This window comes from Tympanuchus pallidicinctus, unplaced genomic scaffold (genome assembly GCF_026119805.1).
Source record: "Tympanuchus pallidicinctus isolate F22 unplaced genomic scaffold, pur_lepc_1.0 scaffold6, whole genome shotgun sequence".
NCBI lineage: Eukaryota > Metazoa > Chordata > Aves > Galliformes > Phasianidae > Tympanuchus > Tympanuchus pallidicinctus.
The window spans coordinates 32,240,874-32,264,902 of record NW_026294780.1 but is presented as its reverse complement, the minus strand read 5'-3'; positions in this window follow the sequence as shown (position 1 = coordinate 32,264,902).

The window sequence follows — 24,029 nt, the reverse complement described above, 5'->3', positions numbered from 1 at the left end:
CAAACCATCTTCCACGATATGGATTGCTGTTAAAGTTCTTCTACAATATTACTTTTGTCTCAGGATATGATTCCTTCCACTCAGAAGGTCTTTTACTATCTGAATGATGCTAACTATACTTGATACAGAACAACACAATATTCTAAGAACACTGAGTAATAGGGATACCAAGCCATTTTTTTCACGGGGTTTTATGGGAAATCGCGATTTACTGCATTTCCAAATACGTTCATTTTTAGCTGTTATTGCTAAATTCAGCCTCAGTATAAAAGAGTATAATTCTATTGAAGTCAGTGGTGGTATATCAGTGCTGTATATTCCCTAGTTGGACAATGAAGCTGTAAATAACCAAATACATCAAAAATAAAAATTGATTACTCTATTTTATAGTCTCTTAGAGTGAATAAGTTTATGATTTAAAACCGTGTCATAATAAAACCATGCTGGGAGGAAATGAGAGAGAGAATGCAACATAATGGGCCAAATACAGTTCTCAGCCAGAACAATTACATTCATGTCTACAAAAGTGTGCCCATTTGAGAGATTTCTTTAAAAAACAAGGGGATAATAAGTTGTCAGTTTACATTCTTGTTTACTTATGAAATGGGAAATGAGTATATGCTTTAAATTTAAATCTCATTGTTAATGAAAAGTGATTCACAAAAAAAAAAAAAAAAAATCAGAGCATTTTGTTCAGTCTGAGAACTTGCATCTGTAGATGAGAAGCTCACATTCACACTAGGAACTCTCTGAAATGATCTACTGGCCAGATAGAAGCCATAGGCAGAAAACAAAAGCTGAATTTCCAAAATAAACAATAGCTTTTCAAAAGGTGGAGAACTGCCACCTACCAATGACATCTGTGATCCACATGGCTCATGGGCACATGGTGGCTTTTGTTGTTTAGTTGTGTCATTTGACAGATATTATTTTTACTTCTGACCTTCTGATCTTTTTATTTATTCATAATTGTGTCTATTATGTTTAATAATATTCACATTTTTTGCATTTACCTGTATAGCCCCTATTACCTGATCAGCTTGGTAGAACAAGAGCCAATGCCTGTCCTCAAAGACGCTGAAAATTGCCCTAAATTATTCACACAGTTCTAACTGGAAATAATTCTTATATATTTATGCATACACACAAGTGTGTGTGTTTCTGTGTATAAATAAAACCAAAATAAATAAAAAGTCAGTGCAATACAGATTACACAGCGTAGCTGTGTTCTGCTTTGCTGTAATCTTCTATAAATCCAGCTTGCACAAATTTAGCAGGTGCTTTTATATTTATATATATAAATGTAAATCATGTATTATTATGCACACACAAATTATGTTTTCACACAGTATGCAGTTTACTTCACTTGATGCTGAAAAATATGCAATTTCTTTCTAGCTAATGATGAAGTAAAGGAAGGAAAAGATATATATGTCCGCTCAAATTGTTAAAGCTGATTTTTTCTTAGGTGTGAATCACTGAAATCTACTGTAGTGACCCCATCTTGCACGGTGTAATTCCCCAAAACTTCTAAGTCAGTCAATGATAAGAGGCTGATCTAAATGCTTCCACTGCATTAATCAAATACCAGGTCTAATTAAAAGAGCCATGCACAAAGCTTTTTCAAAATGTTGCTCAGGTATTGCAATAATTTCTGATCACCCAAGCCTGGAAGACAAATAATTAGAGCTGCCAGAGCATTCTGATGAGTGATGTCAGCATCTCCAAGTGACCTTCCCTCTACTAATTAATTTTCATCTTAAGAAAAGAGACCCTGTTGTTGCACATTATTAATTGAGTTCACTAAAAGATGCGCCTGATTAATTTTTGTTGATAATACTTGTCATTCTATGCAGCGGCTGTAATCATTCTATTGGGTTTTATTTTTTTAACTTGATCTAGGTCTTTTACAATGTGACTGATACAGTTTCTTCTATACAGAATACCATGCAGAAGGGCATAGTCTATAATGTGAGTACACAGTTTTCATTGTTTTTGATGGTTTAGGTCAAGTGGAACTTTGATGTCTAGTTTGCTAACTTATTTCCAGTTAATTGATTTTTTTTCCCCCAGCACCTTCGTTTTTCTTCAGCTTCCCAGATTAAGGGATTCTCACCTTTTTCCCACTTATGTCCTATCTCTCACCTGCCTTTGATCATCCTCTAGCCAAAGAACATTTTTAGGCTGGCTCTAGGTGTCCCAGAAACCCAACAACTCAGATGGCCCAGGACAAAAGCTAACAAAGCCAGAATACATGGCTGAAACTTGGCCACCACCAATCACCAATATTATGGGTTTGATCTCAAGCCTAGCTCTCTCTGGTGATCATAAAGTCTGTTTTGCCAAAGTCAGGGGGCCACAGCCATTCATATGAAAACAGTCATTCTGCAGGTTTTTTTTGTACAGCCCAGAAAGAGAGGAGACATGAATTGCCACATGGATAGAAGTCATGCTGCAACATCAAGGCCAGTTTCTTGAATTTAAACACGGTTACAGAGGCATCAATAGATAAACTCTTCCAATATAACTCAATAACAGTTATATGCTATGGATGCAGAACCAAATCTTTCATTTTCTGATCTTGAAGGCATTAGTTGACCCAAAATTTAGTTCTCTCAAACTCTCCTGCTGAAACTCACATAGTTTTTATTGTTCAGTGTTTGTAGGACCAGGGGGAGATGAATCCACAGGACAACAAGCTGCCTCAGATCATACATCATCAGTTCATATATTTTGATATAGCCCTATCATATTCAGTCCCATATGTGAAGACAGAGCCATATGTCTGAACATGTTGGGGATCTTATGTACTCAGGAATCCCATGCCTATAATGAACACAGCTGAGCATAATGTCTTGTAATAATAAGCAGTACATTATCAAGAAATTTTCAGGAGGTGAAACTGATTTCCTGGTAAGTGATCTTAAAATGTATAGGGAATGTAAGTAATGAAAATATACATACTTTTTCCTACTTTGAAGAGCATTTTAATCATGTTTTAATCAAGATAGCCACGATTACCGATTTATCAAATATCAATTTAACAACAAAGATTATGGAAATTTTCCCCAAGCCGGCGAACAAAATATGATTAAAAGAGTTCTTCAGAGCACTGTGATGAAAATATGCATAACTCCATTCTTCAGATACGTTCTAGCACATGAAGAGATCAACATATTGTTAAAGCAGTAGGCTGTCCAGATAGAAAAAAAGTGGGAGAGTGAGTTATAAATTGCAGCAAAAATAATTATTTTACAACAGATTTGAAGGTTTCTCTTCTCATACATTCAAGACTGGATATCATTTCTCCGCATTACATTAGAAGGAAAGCAAGAACGTACCTTTATTTATCTTTGCAAATCTTATTTATTCATCAGTGCAAAGCTTGACTGATATGTAGGTAGTAGAATTATTTGAAAGTAGAGAAATGTTTTGTTTAGTTGCTTATATTCTTAAGTTCTTCAGATACTATCAGGATGAGGATACATACATAGAAAGGATAAAATAATTTTGTATAATAACTTTAGCTTTACAGGAAAGATTAAAAATACATTTAAACTACTAAAAAAACTGCCTAGTATATAAAATATCCCACTGATGTTTAAAAATGGTTAATACAATAAAATAGCTTTTATTTTAAAAGAAATTTCTTCATAATGTCTTTATCTCATGGTATGATCACTAGGATGAGAAAGTATTCAGGATAAGTATGCATTCGTCTTGAAGTGAACATGCACTTATACACCCACACGTGAGTGCATACAGGCACAAAACACATATAATTTAGCCTTCTCAATAGGTGTCTTCCAGGACACTTCTAAGGGATATCACTTCCCCCAAGATAAATGCTCAGTGTGTATGAAACAAAGAAAGAATTGGGAAAATACAATCATTGCTTACAAGCAATAGATATATCAGAAATTATACACTGTCCTCCCTCTATACCTATGCCTTAGGCCAATGCTAACAACACAGGTAGGCCAAAGTAAACCCAAGTTCTTGGAAAAAAAACTGCAGTCTCCTCTTCCTTCTTTTTCTCCTTCTGAATAAGGAAGAACTAAATGGTCACAGAATGAGCTGTTTCATCTATGGGGATCCAGAGGAAAACAAACTCTGAAAAATGCAAATATATATGTATATATCTGTCCTCAGCTTTCTGAACTATTTCCCTCTGCAGACATAGTTATTTTTATACAATCAAAACCATAGAATGGCTTGGGTTGAAGGGTACCTCAAGGATCATCAATCTCCAATCCTCCTGCCACAGGCAGGGCCACCAACCTCCATATCTAATACTAGACCAGGCTGCCTTGGTCATTTGATTCAATTCAGTGAAATAATAGAAGCCTGAGACACTTTCAGGGTGAGGGAAGAAAAGGCTTTCTTTCAAGGGGCAGCTGGACATAACAAGTAGCTGAGATCACTTCCTCAGTTTTGTCTTCTGCTCATATATATAACACTGCATGATGTTTCTTTGACAATCAAACTATACTTCCTTCTCCCCTTCCACACATTATCCAGGAAATTTCTTATTCAGCTGCTAGATGCAAGAAAAAACTGGTCGTCTTCTTTTTGGTAAAAGGATATCTGAGGTGGAACTCAGCTCCCAGTTAAAGCCACCTAAATTAGATACCTATGTGTAAATCTGTGGATAAACTAGGAGTCAAATCTCCCAGTATCTTCGGAAGAATGAGGAAAGAGATTTGATTTAGTTTCTTAAACAAAGGTGTTTAGGAACACTATACAAAGCCCAAGACGACTGCTTGGAATTGGTAGGTATGGGGCAGAATCTATGGGAGACACATGCACATCTGGAAAGACAGACAGGGACTGATGAAATATCTTGGGACGTCTCAGATGGTATTAGATAGGTATCACTGTTGATGGTACTGACTGCAATGATATTTTAGTTGTATTGGCTAGACATCTCACTCCTGTTTAACTATATATAGCTATCAACTTATGAGATGAATTGTAGCCTGCTCCAAACTCTTTCTGGGCCACTTTATCTACACAAAATGCCAATTTTTATAATATAATCAAGCCATATAATGCTGCCACTATCTAGTTCAGTTTTGGTATTTGGCATCTCTAGAGCTGCTGAATACAATCCTCTTATGAGTTAGTACTGACTCTGATTTACTAGTTCTCAACATCTTTAGCTATAATATCATCTCTACTTCTAGCTGTTGTTAAGTCACTTGATACACTGATCTTCTCTGTAACTCTGGATTTAACTTATTTCCTCAGAATTAAAGCTGGAAATAAATACAAGCCATCTGCCTGGAAGAGTTAAAAGAACTACAACCCCATGAGCTTGCATACACCATTTATCGGCTGAGATGTCCACTTTCCCTTATAAGATGACACATTTGTTTAAACCACTGCAGCTCACGTTTACTTCCCACTGAGAGTAAAACAGAATCCCTCCACACCATTTTATTTAATTAAGTGACAGAACAAAAATCTTTACAGACCACAAGATGTTCTGACAAAATCAAGTTCTCTCTCTCCCAGTGCACCTTGCCAATAAACTTCCAATATTTTGAAATGGTCAGGTTTAGAAAGATCTATCTAATCTGCATATTGTGTGAATCTTGGAGACTTACTTGGACTCCTAGATGTTTGGAGCTACTGGAATTTTCAATTAAATTTGATCTAAAGAGTAGTCGTTCTGAAAATATGAATCTTCTAAAATTAACACTTGAGCAGGGAAAATCATTAGTGCCTGCTTTAAGGAAAATCATAGAATCAAAATCATAGAATTGCTCAGGTAGGAAAAGACCTTAAAGATTATTAAGTCCAACCACAACCTAACCATACGACTCTAACAAACCCTCTGCTAAATCATGTCCCAGAGCAGCACCATATCCAAACGATTTTTTAAACAAATCCAGGGATGGTGACTCAACCACCTACCTGGGGAGCCTATTCCAGTGCTAAAACAAAACAAAACAAAACAAAACAAAACAAAAAAACCTTTCTGTAAAGAAGTTTTTCCTGACATCCAACCTAAACTTACCCTGGCACAACTTGAGGCTGTTTCCCTTCATTCTGCCACCTGTCACCAGTGAGAAGAGACCAGCCCCGCTTTCACTGCAATCACCTTTCAGGTATTGGAAGAGAGCAATAAGATTTCCCCTCAGTCTCCTTTTCCCCAGACTAAACAGCTCCAGTTCCTTCAGTCACTCCTTGCAGAGTATATTCTTCAAGATTATAAGGGAAGCTTCTCTAGAAGAACTAGAGAGCTGCAGGGAACCTTTAAACCACAAGAGAAGTAGCCAGGAAAGCTCTCGAGTTACTAGATCTCTGATAATATAGATAGGAGCCATAGGGCTGTAGAAACATAGCTATATGGGGATTTGCCTTGACTCCAGCAGCAGGTACCCGTAGTACTGCACCTCAATGGCATTTCTACATTCTGACTGTTGGCATTGGGTTTGATATACTGGTGATGGGTTTTGTGTTGCATTACTGAAGGAGAAGCTTCAGCTCACTGTACAATGACTAACACAGATAAGTGTCAAGCAGTGACTTTTATCTGCACCTGACCTGGGCTGAGTGAAATGAGTTATGGATGAAAAATTTTGCTGTCTATTACAATTCCCCTGAGTCTACCAGTCCTCCAAATAATCTCCAGCGTTAGCGCTAAGCTATCTTTTGTCAATGACACACAGCGATAAAGTTTTAATATTCTTGTAGACTTTTCCTGTTTAGAATATTCTCAAATTCGTCTTTGAATGTAAGCTGATGCCAGCTGTACATGTACACACAGTGTATGTGTAATTGTTTGGGATGATATAAGCTTCCATCTGAAAGAAGATAAGCTGAAATTCCCAATTGTGTTTTCATCAATGACCTGCTATTAGGCCCAAGAGCTACTGGGTTAAATGTCAATGATCTGGTATCTGCACTGTTGCAAAGCAATCTCTTCATTCACCAAATTTCTTCTATTAGACCAAGCACAAATCAGAGCAACTATTCCCCATTTATGAGATTTATACATCCATTTAAAGAAATTTTTCTTGTGAAACCACTGATAATATCACCTCAATAGTAACGTGAATGGTAGAAGTAAATTTCCTCCAAGCTAGGCACAACTTTTGTGTCAGCAGGAATCTACAGAACATGCTGGCTTATAGAAATGAAGACAGATATAAGCAATATAGGCATATTAAATCTGTCCTTTGTCAAACTATGAATCAAATCTCCTATCAAGTTTTTAGGTTACCTTGGAGGAGGGAGAAAGGAAAATAACACTAAACTAAATCCAACCAACCAAACCAAACATAGAATAACTTAAAGTAGTCCCAACAGAACTGAAGAAGGACAGTGTAATTCCTCTGTTCAGTTATCCTTATTTCACAACTATTTTTACAAGGTCCCAAAGATATAAGAGGCCAGACTTCTAGCTGCAGCGTGTGCAGTGAAGACCTCCTACTCTTTTTTGGTTTTCTTTCACCTCTCTCTCAAAGATGTTATGAGATGCTGACATCCTGAACTGCCTCTGCTCCTCTGCCTTTACGGTTCACATTGTCAAGTCAACAACGTCTCTGCTGTCTCTTTTCTCCCTCCTCTTACTTCCATTTGAATTTCTGGCATTCATAAGCTCACCAAAGTTCATATACAAAACTCTTCCCATTCTCACTTTGGGAGGTATTAATCTTATTTCCTGGAGTAAGAGAGCTCACCCATTACCATATAACATAGTCCCTCTCCTGGGAACAATAGACAAATATTCGCAACATTTCTTTTAAAATTGATGATGCTACTATTTAGAGCAGACTCAACTAACACTCAATAGTGGTTTCATTATAGTCTCAGTATGGAGATGGAGAGGAAGGTGAGGAGAAAGAGTGTTAAAAACCCTGGCTTTTAATAATTAAATGTTCCAGCTATGTCCCTTGTGCTGTATAATGCTTTGTTGCTCATTATGTTATAATCATAGGCATGATGAACAAGCTAGACTACACAAACTGGGATTACAAGAAGCCATGAGAAGAAAAGGACTTTAGTTATCTGCAGTTATAAATTATAACTATTGCTCTTATAATATTTAAAGGATTCTGTCTATCCGATGCAAAAAACTCCTCCACCCCTTCTGTTTCTATGTGCTGTGGGGGCCCACAGTGTTTATTTTCATTCCAGTTTCATTTTCCAATTGATTTCCATTTGTTTCATTTTCTCTTGACATATCAGAAGTCATCAATCACATAATTAAAAAGGAGCTGCAAAATAATGATTAATTACTATCCAGAGCAAAGGAATGTGAAATTTCCACAACAATTGAATACATTCCATGAAGGGGTGAGCACCCCTCCAAGAAACAGACATAACTTGTTACACCAGCTTCACCCATTTTGGAAGCAGAGTTTAGAGGGCTGTTTTTCTGATGATAAATTGTACTTCAAAGTACCAAAGTGGAATCAAGAGTTGGAAAATGAATTCTAAAAAAAAAAAAAAGTCTTTGCTTCATTTGGAATCTTTGTTCTAATTAGGTTTTAATTATAAAATTGCACAATATATTTCCATTGGAAAAACTTCCCTACTTGGTCTACAACATGGACAATGCTGCACAAATGAGACAGCTCGTCTGTGTTTCCTCTTAGATTCATATTTCAGAATACAGTCCAAAGGCTAATTTACTGACCAACATTCAAACCTCACCTCAAAAATATTTTCCTGGATAGGATTTGTTTTTATGACACATCTAAAAAGTGTCAGAAAATTTCACAAACATTAATGGATGCATGCAGGTTTACAGCACTTTGGGGGACAGGAATGCAATCTGCATTTCCAATGTTATGCTCTTTAGAAACAGTTTCTGCTTCATTTCACATAGTCCTTACAATGGCAAGTGCAAAGACGAGCCTTCCTGCACAGTGCTGCTGCTTCAGGTCTGCACATTTCCAGTAGTCAAAGATAGAGCATATCTTAGGGACTTCCCAGGATACCACACTAATTACTACCATTTGTAGTAACTGATAGATCTGTTGCAAAAAAATAGAAATCAGCCCATAACCAAAAAGTACATTTTTGTCCTAAGAGGACAAAAACTGTGATTCACTCCTTTCCTAATGTCTATTCCTGTCATCACTGACAAAAGACATCAGTTCACCAAAATTAGGCAAAATATTAAGAGCACCATGCTAAACTGCAAACAAACAAACAAATAAATAAATAAACCACTGTTTTGCTTCTAAAATATATCTGAATATTTTCTGCACTGACATCTCAAACAAACAAAAAGAATAGTCTAGAAACCTCAAGTCTGGTATAGTAATCACCTGAAAAGTGTAACTCAGAACTGGGAAACATGAAATGTGGAAACAGCAGGATTTGCTGGAGTGAAGTGTGAGTGTAATAATGCCCATATGTAAAAAATTTGTCCTGGAAAATTTAAAGGCTTCCAGGAGGCCACAGAAGTATGTCAAAATGCTCTCTGGACAGACTATTGAACAAAGCTCAGCCAGATACATAGGTTCAGTTACGTTAAATTACAGAATCTTCAGGACTGAACTAAATGGCAAAGCTGGGATGTTATGAATCTTGCCTCATCCCACAGTCCATGATGCTTCATTAATTAGCATTTTCAGTCCACTACCCATGACAATGCTGTTAATTTTACAGGTTTCTGAGTAACTCCTCTGCATCAGTAGTGGATGGTAGTGTATCTTCTGGTGAGACACAGATTTTAAAATGTTTTTGTAACCCAAACTTGGCAAGAGAACCTCGTGCTTCCAGCTCAGAAGACATTTTCTGTTGCAAACAATGCTGGGTATTAAAATCACAGTATTCAAAGTACTGCAACTGCAGCAAAGCAAATATCAATGTTTATATCTGTGCTGGAATAAATGTGTAGCTTAAAGAAGCAAAAGGTTTACCCATTCCATACATACAAAGTTAGAAAATGTAATTCCAAGAGTTGTAAAAGGATGGTGATGGGAAAGGGAAACCAATGAAAGGATGTTTGACTGCAATGCCAAAAAGCTTTGCAATGGTTCTACACATCCAGTTCCATAACGGATTGATTTCTATGGTGTTCTATTAGGAGACAAATATAAAATACATGACTAAATGTGCATCTTCAGTTACCTGTACAGTCCCTAGAACAATTTTTGTAAACTCAATTGACATATAGTATAGAAAACATTACTTTTCAACATTCTCTAAGCAATAGTGCTTTAATTCTGATACACTGCTCTAGTAGTAGAGTTCAAGCTCACAAAATGAACTGAACATTAGCTGTCATGTAACCACCTATAGCTGACTGTTGTCCACAGAATCTTTATCAGATCTGATGTCACCAATTTGGAGATGACATTTTACATAGTTATCATTTTCTGCTCCAGATGATCTCATTAAGCTTCAAGAGTTTGATCCACCTTATATTTAGATTTTATCTGAACTACAGATTTAATTGTTTTCCAAATTCACTGTTCATTGTTTGAAACCTCAAAAGAAAGAAACAAACAAGCAGAAAACACCTTCAACACATAACAACATAACTGCCTGAAGGTCTGGTATATTAGTTTTCTTACAATTGTATTATGGACATGAATAATAGAAGACATCCATATATCATTAAATGACGTTGTTTCAAGTTTCATTATGTTTTCAATCTAATTTTTTATATTACCACAGATATTTTTATGGTATTACTGAACATCAAATACCACATACATAGCCCATATTTTTTATAGAGTATCCTTAAAAAACACTGCAAATACTAATGTATTCTGTACATTCCTAATTGTGATTTAAATGAACGATTGTATAATCAAAATTTATTCCATTTATGTAAGGACTATCTATTTGCTACTGCTACACAATTACAGTAATATTGCAGATAATATATTAACCTACTGATTTCATTTTTTTAAAACATTTGTGGACCACATTAAAATCTGCCTGTAAAAAGAACAGTCTGATTATAGTTACAGCACTGTAAACGTGGGGCAATCATTTGAGTGACAGTGAGGTTTAACCATTTAACTGTTTTACTGAGCACCTATATACAGTTCTAAGAAAAGAGCTCAATTACAATAACAAGGAAAAAAATATCACTAAAATGTGGCAAAGCCCAGAGACAAGCCCAGCTGCTTGAAGTTTATTTCTCTTCTGTACAAGCAGATCATTGGAAAATTCAATCAGTGCTGTAATTTTAACTCACACATGAACTCTCTGATTAAAACACATGAATGGGCTTTGATATCTGACTCAAATAAGGCTATTCTTGCATCCTCATGGAGGGAACACAGGCACCATGGGGATGAATATACAAGAGAGAATGGGAAATGACATGATCCATCAGTACCAGAGAATGGGGCAAGGAGGTATAGGAGGTATATTAAAATGCAAGGCTCACATTAACTCCATAAGTCCAGTGTGGATATATGTAATGAGAGACACCCTAGTTGCCATTTAAGAGGGCGGCACTTGAGAAATACATTACACAGGGTTCCTCATTACTCATTAGGACTGAATCACCCTTCACTCTCCTTCATACGCCTTCTTGAATCTGCCCTATAGTCTTTTACAGGGAAATAACAATAAACTCTCTTATCAGCAGTGTGTTGTAGCAGATACAATACAAGGGGATGGGGTACTGAGATCAAAAAGAGCATGAAAAGCATTTCTGCCAACATTGTACAAAATATTGAACATCTGCTATATCTGGGATCCTGGGAGTTGTAATTATAATTTTTGAAATCTTCACACAAGAGTTATAAATATTAGAACTGTAGCCCGTGAAAGCCATGAAATATTTAAGTTGTTTGGCAGGCTTAAGAAAAACTCATAAACTTAATTTAAGCAGCCAAACACTGTATTTTTACAGATTTTACATCTTTCATGTCATTAGTCATATAAATTAAAGCAACCATAGAGCAGCACAGAAGTTGCAACGGCGAGTCCTGTGGGTAAAAAAAAAGGTCAGCTTGAGATTTAAGACTTTCACCAACACTTCACCTTTCCACTCACCCTGTATTTCAAATCTTGTATTGAATTTGTCATAGGTATTTTTAAGGCATCCAATATCTTATTGTCTATTAAGTTACAGTTCTGTGCTTAATCCTGTATGCATGTACAAAAGTAGTGGGCCAAATTCACAAGTTGTTTGGCACGGGTCTTGTAATACAAAGTAATCCCCAACTCACCGTACTTATGCAGCCTGGTGAGGCTCTCCTGAACTATTGGTGAGACACTCAAAGTCTTTCCCACCAATACTACTCTAAAGAAATAGAAGACAATTATACTACATCCAAACGGTGATACAAGCTTGAGGCAAAGTTTGTGGTTTTACAAAGATCAGTGATGAAAGGCATTGGAGAAGGAGCATAGATAGTCTGGTAGGAGGTAAGAAAAAGATACTGCCACACCTGAAAATGTATTATGAACAAAAAAACCAATGTAGTAAGAGAGGGAAAGGAGAGATAAGGGGAGTACAGAACACGAATCCATAAAGCTGTGCATGGGGGCTTTTCACTTTGTTACAATCCTCTAAACTTGTTCAGACACATCACAAATGTGCTGGAAGAAGATGAGTTGATTAGAACAATAAGTGCAACAGCCAAATTCACAGAAGGTGAAGTAGGAAAAGACCCAAAGGCAAATTCTCATTTGTAGAGTGTCTGCTCCACCTCTTAGACAGCCATATGTTACCAGTGAAAACGCAGCTCTGCAAAAGGATTTGAGGGTCGCCAAATATGCCGCCAAAATCAAAGCGAGAAATTAATTTGAAAAGAAATAAAGAAAAGAATGTAAGGATGAGAGGCCAAATCTTACTCTCCATAAATCTACTATTCAGCAGAGAGCACCACTCTCTGGACAAGAAACTCATCTGACATCAGAGACGCTACAACGGTTAGTGTAGGGAAAATAAGGGAGAATGTGACCCAGGGGGCACAAAAAATGTACAACAGATTCACAGAAATTCTCCTTTGAACTACTGAACTGTGAGTAAACAGACAAATACATCCCCACTCTTGTCTCATCTAATAATACATGTATCGAAGTGCCAGATGCCATGAGACTATGAGATGTTAAGGTAGCTATCAGTTAATTTAATGAACCCAAATATGATCTCACTTACACATATTTTACACCGGCATAATACAATTACATTTAGTAAAGTCATTCATGAACTACACCTTTGTGCTGCACTGCCCGCAGAACATCTTTGCAAAGGTGCTGTATCAAGACTGAGACAGGCATACCATAATTAGAAAGGGGTCACAGTGATTTAGAGTCTATTGTGAAAACCATTTCCCAATCTGCCATTTTAGGATTAGAGGGGAAAGGTGCCCTGAATGTCCATTATGCTGCAAAAACCCAGGCCTCTTGTTCCAGATTGGTAAGGTCTGAGGGCGTTTCTCATTATATAGGAAGCTAGATTCTTCTTTATCCAAAGAATCATAGAATCATAGAATGGCCTGGGTTGAAAAGGATCACGGTGATCATCTGGTTTCAAACTCCCTGCTGTGTGCGCCTGTCCAGCCTGGCCTTGAATGCCTCCAGGGATGGGGCATCCACAGCCTCCCTGGGCAACCTGTTCCAATGCGTCACCACCCTCTGTGTGAAAAACTTCCACCTAGTATCTAGCCTAAACCTCCCCTGTCTCAGTTTAAAACCATTCCCCCTTGTCCTATCTCTATCCACCCCCATATCAGTTGTTCCCCCTCCTGTTCATATGCCCCCTTCAAGTACTGGAAGGCTGCAATGAGATCTCCCCGGAGCAAGAAGATAACAATGCATAGAGGAGGGTTTTAAAGGCTCTCTTCAGTGCCAGCCTTCTTCCATTGTTTAATAAGGAATCTGGTCTCTGAATAATGTTTGGAATTACGTACAAGTTTGCAAGGGATTTTTGCCCCATGAGAAGGCTCCGGGCAGACCTCATTGTGGTCTTCCAATACTGGAAGCATTCAAGGCCAGGCTGGTTGTGGCTCTGGGCAGCCTGATCTAGTGGTTGGCAACCCTGCACACAGCAGGGGGCTTGAAACTCTATGATCATTGCGATTCTTTTCAATCCAGGCCATTCTGTGATTCTATGATTCTCTGACATGTAACTGCAAATCCTAATTTATAATCATTTTCACAATAAATTCACCTGATATGTAGTAACTAATTCATCACAGATCAGACAATAATAAATGTTCCAGACACAAAGTATTTTACAAAACTTTTCATGAAGCTTCTTAGTTCAAAAGACATTTCAGTAAGTCACTACCTGCTCCAGTTTTTCTTGCACATATTAGCAATCAGCTTTATATTCCAGAACAAGGATCCTTTACAACCCCCATTTTCATATGAAAGACCAAAATGAGATTTCCTGTCATTCTCATCATAAGCAATTTTATATACATTCATTTGCCGGGTATACAAATGTTTCAGAGTAATAAAAATGTCCAGTTCTCCTGAACAGATGCACATACATGCACGTACATCCATTCAGTGAGGAAAATATCACTTGGAAGTCATCCAGACTATTGTAACCATCCTCATTCTGTCTCAAGTTGTTTCTTGTGATGGGTCTTGCTGGAAAGAGCTTTCTGATGGCATGGCTGTGAGTGAAACCAGCACAATATGTTCAGTGTGGAGGATCTGATTTCTCATAGATACAAACTCTCTACAGAAATTCTCTGCTTCATACAAGAACAGGTATGATGGATCTTGATTATCTGCATGAATCCACAGGGAGCATATCTGCTCAGAGGACACTGAATGGTTCTGAAGTCAAATCTGAGAGCCAACTCAACCAGCAGTGAAAGCAGCCATGGGAGCCAAGGCAGGCAAGTGGGCTATAATTATCACTGTGACCTTCAGGGTTTGTCCACTTTTCATACTTAAGAAGGGGAGGGAGGTAAGTTTCAGCATCACACTATGGTTTGCTTTATCTTTCTTTTTGTTCTGGTGGATAACTAAGTATATCCATAGCCCCTTACATGATCTTCCTGTAATCTTTTTCTGCTCCCATAGCAGTGACCATTTCCATGTATGTTGAGATGACAGGTAATGGACTTAAGATATGCCAGGGGAGGTTCAGGTTGGATACTACAAAGAATTTCTTATCAGAAAGAGTGGTGAGACATTGGAACAGGCTGCCCAGGGAGGTGGTGGAGTCATCGTCCCTAGAGGTGTTCAATAAATGTGTAGATGTGGAACTGAGGAATGTCGTTTAGTGGCCATGGCTGTCATGGGCTGATGGTTGGGCCAGATCATCCTAGCGGTCTTTTCCAACCCTTATGATGCTATGGTTCTATGATTGTTTTCCTCTTCCATATGTGTGTTATTGCAGACAAACTGAGAAGACACAGTGAGGAGAAGAATGTCTATAGTGTTTTGTTCTTTTCTACTTCTTCAGCTTTTATTGATGTCCACAAGAAAAAAGGAATCAAAATCCAGGAAAGAGGGAGCCTATCAGAAAAAAAAAAAAAAAAAAGCAGAAGACTGTAGAAGAACTAGAAGTAATTACAGGTAATAACAGCCCCTGAATTTCTGAACCACACTCATTGTAGACCAAGCTCTCTAGCCAGCTTGTAGATTGGCAAAGTGACAAAGCCAGGTGTTCTTCAAATCAGCTTCAGCTAGCACACCACATTGTTGCACCTGTGTTGTCATAGGCCAGTACTGAATTCGCACCTTGGCTTTTATGCAGAATTTTTTTTTACCAACCTTTTGAATTAAAGCTAAAGTTAAAAATCATAGCTTCATAAGATAAGCAGGAACATATTCCTAGCATATTTCTAAGAGAAGGAGATGATGTTTATTCAAAATCATAGAATCATAGAATGGCCTGGGTTGAAAAGGATCACAACGGTCATCTAGTTTCAACCCCCTTGTTATGCGCAGTCGCCAACAACTACCAGGCTACCCAGACAAAGTATACTTCAATTATTTTGTCTGAAAGTGCACAAGAAGTTGGAACTATCATTACAAGGCTTCCAGATAGCATGTGTGGTTTATTTTAAATGGTGAAGAAATGAATTTCGCAGTTCTGCCACAGATATTAGTTAGCTATGATGTCTGTCATTCATCTCTGAATCTTAGCAACTTTTACTTTCATCTACATTTCTACATCATTGTCACAAGATAGCTATGTAGTGTGATGTGTTTTTGCTAATATTAACCATAAAGATTTTAGGAAAAAATATATATAACCCTACATGCACAGGTAAGCTTCTATTCACCTTAACAGAGCCCCAAGTTCCATGAAAATGGGTACTTATTTTGACAGCTAGCAATAATTTTTTGAGGAGAAAATTAGGAGGATTATTTTCTTTTATCATACTTGCTTTAAAGTCGCATTGTTTCTCAGTCCCAAGATTAACCAGAATTGCACTGAATAGAGCACGTGATCTATGTGGTCACAGAATTCATCACTGGCCACACATGCTACATGTTAAGTTGTTGATATTTCCATGTTGCTATCTATTCTAAAATGGGAGGGGGGGGGGGGGGAGGGGAAATATCCCTAAGGAGACAGTACATTGTATTAATTGCAATACTGTCCAGGCTAGACTGTCAAGTGTGCTGAATACTGTACTAGCATGCCCAAGGAGCAGTGATCAGTGCTTCAACATATGGCTGATGTCCAGTAACAAGCAACATACTCCAGGATTTTCAACATCTTCAATAATGTGGGCAGTGACACAGATTGCATCCTCAGCAAATCTGCAAATAAATTTGGAGAGAGTTGCTGACACAGTGAATGGCTGAGCTTTGATCCAGAAGCTCTCTGGTAAATTTGAGGACTGGGCCAAGAAAAATCTCCTGAAGTTCATAAAGAAAAACTACAAGGTTCTGTTCGTGGTTGAATAACTCCATATATCAGTGCAAGCCAAGTTGTAACTATCCAATGGACAGCCCTGCTGAACTTTAATGCCAAACTAGTTTTCTAGACACTATCAAAGTGAGCGAAGAGTGTAGCTCACCATAAGCGAAGCAAAAACTTCCTTGGTTGCATTAGAAGCAACAAGCCTTGCACACAGCTTGGGTAAGGAAGCTGCACCCAGAATGCAGTGTCCAGTGTACGTTCCCCAAAGTAGGCATGATGTAACTGAAGAGGGATCCCAAGATTATAGTAGACAGCAACAAATCTGGTCAGAGACCTACAGTTTATGAAGAGAGATTTAGGAAGTTCATTTCAGTTAGTGTGGTAAAGAAAAGATTTAGGGGTGACCAAGCAACCTACAACTGCTACAAGAGATACTATGCAGGTGATGGAGCCAAACTTCTGTCAGTAGCAGCCAGCAAGAAAGGCCAATGGCCTTAGGTCGTTGTTTGGGAAATTCAAGATGAGCATTAGAAGAAAATTTTTAGAGGCAAGAGTTTATCCCAACCATTTGTGCCAAACCATTCTGAGAGATCTTCAGCACTCAATGAGACAAAGTCCTGTCTGATATGCTCCACTCTTGGCAATAGTACATTGTGAGCAGAAGGCTGCGTTAGATGATCTTCAGAGCTATCTTCCAACCAAAACCTGTGACCCACCCAGTGCTACTGTAACTGTTGGAAATGCGCATCAGCTGGAAAGACTACAAGCACTTTATAAAAACACACTAACAGAAACATTTAAATCTGCATTCAATTATTAAACACAGCAACGTCAATCAAACAGAGAAAGGCAGAGATAAGGACAGAAAAAAACTGGCATATCCACATATGAACACTTTTTTAAACTCTATCAGTAATCTGGAGTCTTTGCAGGGACTATAAACACACACTAGTATGTGTGTACAGCACACATGCACATCTGAGGAAGTTTCATATAATAGTCTTAACCACAGTTTAATTGCAGGACTTCAAAACAAACTATCCAGTCACAACAGTGAGAAAAGAGGAAAAAAGCTGACAGAGAGCAAGGGGGAAAGCCCTTCACGCAATCAATACTTCCAAAAGGACCAATTGCAGGCATAAGAAGCAGGCAAAGACACATGCGCACAAAGATCCCTGTCTGAGCAGGTCAGATTAAGCAAGGGCAATCATTTTAGGTGCCCAAATTGTCTGACTTCACATGGTGCCATCAGAAATATTTTCATTTGTATCCAAATCAATGTCATCACCTTTTTCCTCTACAAATCAATAGAAAAAAAGTATAGAGGAAGATGCTGAGCCCTTTGGAAGTTATGACAAGGCAGGATGACTGTAGGAATGCCAGGTATTTGGCTGCTAAGTCTGACAGCTTATAGATAAAGGGTAATAAAAACACAAGTAGAAAGAAATTCTGGTTTAAATGTAAACTAAAGCAAAAAAAGAAAACCTGTTTCATTATTCCTCATAATTACAGCCTCCATTATGCCCAGTCTCATAATGAAAAGCACAATATTTGGTCTTGCTAAAGATATATTCTTTCATTTTCCTCCACCTGGTTTTAGAAATAAAAGAGATTCTAAGCAAAATCTTGGTGAATTTCTGTCCTATAGTGCATGTAGGCAAGCTTGAGCTAACATGACTGCAAAACACCTAGGATATTAATCCAGAATCAACACGCTTGCCGGCTTTTGATTTTTTAGAAATTATCTTTAGTGCTTTCCTTTTTGGGGACAAAATATGTGTCTCTTTCTCTGTGCAGAAGACTTCTTTTCTGATTTAGCTTAGAAAAGAGAAGGCACAGGGCAGACCTCATTGCGGCCTTCCAATACTTGAAAGGAGCATATAAACAGGAGGGGGAACAACTGTTTATGAGGGTGGATAGTGATAGGACCAAGGGGAATGGTTTTAAACTGAGATAGGGGAGGTTTAGGCTAGATACTAGGAGGAAGTTTTTCACACAGACAGTGGTGACGCACTGGAACAGGTTGCCCAGGGAGGCTGTGGATGCCCCATCCCTGGAAGCATTCAAGGCCAGGCTGGATGTGGCTCTGGGCAGCCTGGTCTGGTGGTTGGGGACCCTGCACATAGCAAGGGGTTTGAATCTAGTTGATCATTGTGATCCTTTTCAACCCAGGCTATTGTATGATTCTATGAGTTTTAGAAGCCTTTTTGTGTAGAACACACACAGATTTAGCTGGAGCAGTATGGGATCTAAAGATTTCTTCTGTAAATGCCTGCAAACACACTTTAAATCCCCAGATTACAGCACACAATCACATCTATCTGGACACCTAATAGCTATAACTAAATGGGGCAGCTATCAACCCTTCAAGAACATCCTGGCTCAATCAAAAGCCCTCAGTAGCACAACCTTGTGGTATTTTTGACAAATTTCAAAGAACAACCAACAGTGAACATATGGCAAAATATCCAAATCAAAAGAAATTTTCCTGTGACAACCCAGTGATTCTGAATTGGAACACTGATATGATTTGCAGTTGCAAAGCCTTGGAGTGAATTTAAAAAAAAAAAACAACAAAGCACTTTTCACCATCACTGACTCAAAGGTAGCTCAGAAAATCCTGCTCCAATTTGCCTACCATCAGGCTTTTCAGATGTGAACGAGCTAAATTCTCCAGATAACTTTCCCATTAGAGGATTGGTGTTGGAAATCTATTTAAGTGAATAAGGTTATTCAAGAAGCACCACATTTTGATAACAAAATCCTTTGTGATGATTACCTAATAGCCAGCATTTGTTCAAACACTTTTAATAGACCCTTTTTATCACATGCAAAAAGAATTTCAGCGCTAGTTCAGTCTTCTGTTTCATTCTGTCATGAATCACTTTGTAGAGACATTTAGAAGTCAATAATCCACTGTAGCTTTGATGACAGGTGATTAATTTCTACATTTTAGAGACATAATAAGATTTAGCAATAAAAAGGCCTTGAAGTAACCTACCAAACAGCTTTAATCTCAGCCTTGGGACTGTTGCTAAATATGAATGCTTGTATACAAATGTGGATGATTTAAGTTAGTAGGTTTTATTACAGACTTCTTGCCTTTTCATATTAATCTTGCTTTACAATCAGGCTATCTATACAGTCAGTTTATGCCGAATATTGTTTCTAACACAGTACCTGGGGGAGGAGAATTAAATTATTTACCCACAAGGGCTATATTCTACTGAAAATTAGTTTTACATGCTCTGCATTATGTGGCTTACCAACACTCTCTGTGTGGCAAGGTTAGATGGGTTAGAAGCGAGCAGACACACACACGACTAGTCAGTACTCGACTGCACAACCACGCAGAGCCCTCAGGGCTCAATCTATCACACAGTGAAACCAGTGGGAGTATTTTGTTAACTTCAGTTGGCAGATCAGTGTAACAGACATCCTTGTATAAAAGAAATACCAAGCTCTCCAGTCATGTTTGGAGGTAAATAAGATATATCTGTATAGTTCTTGATCTGGCTTTTCTAAGGTCTCCAAAACATTGCCTGCATTTATTTTATTTTTTTTTTATTTGCAAAAGCAGTTTTATATTGAAAACAGTATCTGGGAGAAAAAATATTCTTTCAGGACCAGTCTCCTGTGCTTTCTTTATTTGTTGTCAGGAATGTTTCATTTTTCTACTCAAAGTCTGAAACCTTTGTGTCTATAAAACACTAAATCTTCACTGAAAGTCTCTTAGTCAAAAATCTCAAGATAAATTCACAAAATGGTTTTGTAGACCATTGCCTTCAGGGAAAAGAAAAGACAATGCTGCAGTAACTGCCTTAGAAAATCCATTTGCTAATGCTGAATTGTGAAGACTTTCCCAAAGTAAATGGGGGCCTAAGTGCCTAGCATTGATGTGATCATTATATGTTGATGGTCTGTCTTCTGGGCAGCCTGGTCTAGGGGTTGGCGACCCTGCACATAGCAGGGGGGTTAAAAATATGGGACCGTTACAGTCCTTTTCAACCCAGGCCATTTTATGATTCTATCATATGATTTCCTTTGTAAAAATAGACAAAAATAAAGCACAACAGACCTGGTATCTGGAAGACACAGCAAAACAGAGAGCTTGCTTGTTCTTCTTGTGCTGTGCTAGGTCTGGAGTTAGTAGCACTGGGACCAAAGGTGGTAGAATACCTGAATACCTGTCTTCTAGGTGGAGCACAAAAATGATCAAGAATATTATATGTGTTGTACTACTGTCGCTCTGTGTTTTATGAAGAACAAAGCATCAGCAAAGGAACAACCTCAGTCTCAACACATTTAGAGATGAACAGAGTGGCAGAGCTTTCACCCATGGAGTATCTCCTTCAGACATCATCTGAGAAATCCCCAATTACCCAAAGGTAAGTGGGAATAAAAAAAAATATAAAACAACTATAAGCAAAGCAACAACAAAATATTGACAGAAGACAGCAGTATCACCTCTTTGCTAACAGAATACTTCAGAAAGGAGGAACAGAGGTCTTAGCAATCACAGAATCACAGAATCACAGAATCACGGAATTGTAGGGGTTGGAAGGGACCTCCAGAGATCATCGAGTCCAACCCCCCTGCCAAAGCAGGTTCCCTACAGCAGGTCGCACAGGTAGGCATCCAGGTGAGACTTGAACATCTCCAGAGAAGGAGACTCCACCACCTCCCTGGGCAGCCTGTTCCAGTGCTCCATCACCTCACTGTAAAGAAGTTCTTGCGCACATTTGTGTGAAACTTCCTATGCTGCAGTTTCCAGCCGTTTCCCCTTGTCCTGTCTCCACTCACCACTGAAAACAGTCTGGCCTCTCCATTCTGCCCCCCACACCTTAGATATTTATAGACCTGGATCAGGTCCCCTCTCAGTCTTCTTTTCTCAAGGCTGAACAGGCCCAGTTCACTCAGCCTTTCCTTATAGGAGAGATGCTCCAGGCCCTTCACCATCTTTGTGGCCCTCCGCTGGACTCTTTCCAAGAGATCCCTGTCTTTTTTGTACTGGGGAGCCCAGAACTGGATGCAGTACTCCAGATGAGGCGTCACCAGGGCAGAGTAGAGGGGGAGGATCACCTCCCTCGACCTGCTGGCCACACTCTTTTTAATGCACCCCAGGATGCCATTGGCCTTTTTGGCCACAAGGGCACACTGCTGGCTCATGGCCAACCTGTCATCCACCAGGACACCCAGGTCCCTCTCCGCAGAGCTCCTCTCCAGCAGGTCATCCCCCAACCAGTACTGGTGCATGCAATTATTCCTCCCCAGCAATAATTATGAAGGATGTTTTACCAAAAACAAACAGTGGAAAAACTGCATTTCAGTGTCATCTATTAAGAAGTTGTTTGAATTTTAAACTAATTTAAAGTAAAGGAATTTTCATTATCAGATTATGTGAGTAAAGGTATTTAGAACAGATACCAGATGTGAGGGCAATTTTTTGGGACAGATGCAAGTAGTGATGGTGGTCAGGACAGAAAATCTACATAAGGACATGAGTAGTTATTTTGACTAAGCATGCTGCATGCACAAGTCCATCTCTTAACCATATTCCAGGCCTTTATAAGGGCATAAGAGATCATACGCTTTCTTCCTTTCTTTACCCATGAAATTTTGTTTCTGCTGAAAGAACCTCCAGGAATCTCTGTTGAAAGAAACTGTGGTCTGAATTACATTCCCAGTCTAGATGATCAGGAACAAGGATATCTTAATCTAAATATACCCCAGCTTTCTTCATAAACTTCAGGCTTATACATTCTTTAAGTTGAAATTTTTACTATATCTCTGCACTTACAAGTGGTGAAAGCTTATTCTTTTATTTCCTTCATTTATATTGTAAAGGAAGAACAATGAGAAGATCAGAATTACTAATAGTTTTGCTAAAAACATAATATTTGTCAGAGCTGTGAAGAAAGTAGTATCAGGAACAGCTAAGCAGATAATGAGGAAAACAAGCAGATCCAAGTTAAATTGGAAGGCATGGAAAGTCAATTCATGACTGAAGGTTAACTGCAAAACCAATGTAAAGGTGGAGGGCAAAGCAAAAATCACAGAGATATCCAAACAAACTGCTAGAAATAGAATCTCCTTTATGCACTTATGATGTATAAAATCCTGGGAGTTCTTACAAGCTAACTAATTTCACTGTTTTCAAATATCACTTTTTGCACTTTTCAGTAAATTTTCCAGTATTTGTATTCCAGCAGGGGAAATAATTTCTTCTCTATGTAAAGTAGCAAAATTGTGAGTGAGGACAAACACATACAAAGAAAATGAATCATATCAAGAGACTGGATAGTTGAGGCCGATTAGACATATCAGACAGCAAATGGCAGTGTGAAGTACTGCAGTGGAGCTGCCTGTGCTACAGAGCACAGGAAGAGTTATGGCATTTATGCATTTTCATTTCTACAGGTGGGGACCTCAAATCATTCCGTAGGTTAGGCTCTTAGTATGTCTAATCTAGTACTGCCAAGCCACTCATTTGATATACTTCTGACTTGTCAAAAATAGGCACAGGACACACCTAAATCTCTTCATGGTCCCAGCATGAGACTTTACGTTTGAGCTACTTGTGAATCCAACCGTTATTTCATGATGTTTTGTCACAAGCAACACAGTGAATTTTCAGTTTCCAAAATGAACTTTTCTTTATAATCTATGCCATACATTAGCTCTTTAATATTTCTTATGTGGAGGTCCAATATTAAGTAGATCATTAGAACTATTATGCAAGGACACTTCTTGATTACTCCTCTGAATCAGGTAACTCATGGTACAAATTGTTCAAACATTTGTTTTCCTTTAGATATAAGAGGTTAAATCTTGCCTTTTCATAGAGAAAGAATAAATAAACTCATAAATGATGCCTCTTCATTCTCTTTTTTTCACCACAAATTCTACTCATAGGATATTTTTTTCCTAATAAAAACCATTATCACTAGAAGAACTTCTGTCCATAGAATAAACACTTTTAAACAATTTTAAACACACAAAAAAAATTTTCAGGAAAATTCCCAGTCCTATGTATTCATAGATTATTTGAGAGGTCATCTTGATGATTACTGAGCATGACTTACAATGTTTTGAGCTTTCAGGTGCAAACAAGCAGTGGTAGAGCAGCACATGAAGGAAACCATAAGTTTCTGTGAACAACAACCACAAGTCCTCCTTCAAAAAAAATCTCACAAGGTGAACTATGTAGTGGACTGGCATGTGCCTCAAAAGGAGCTGCAAATACTGTGACAGG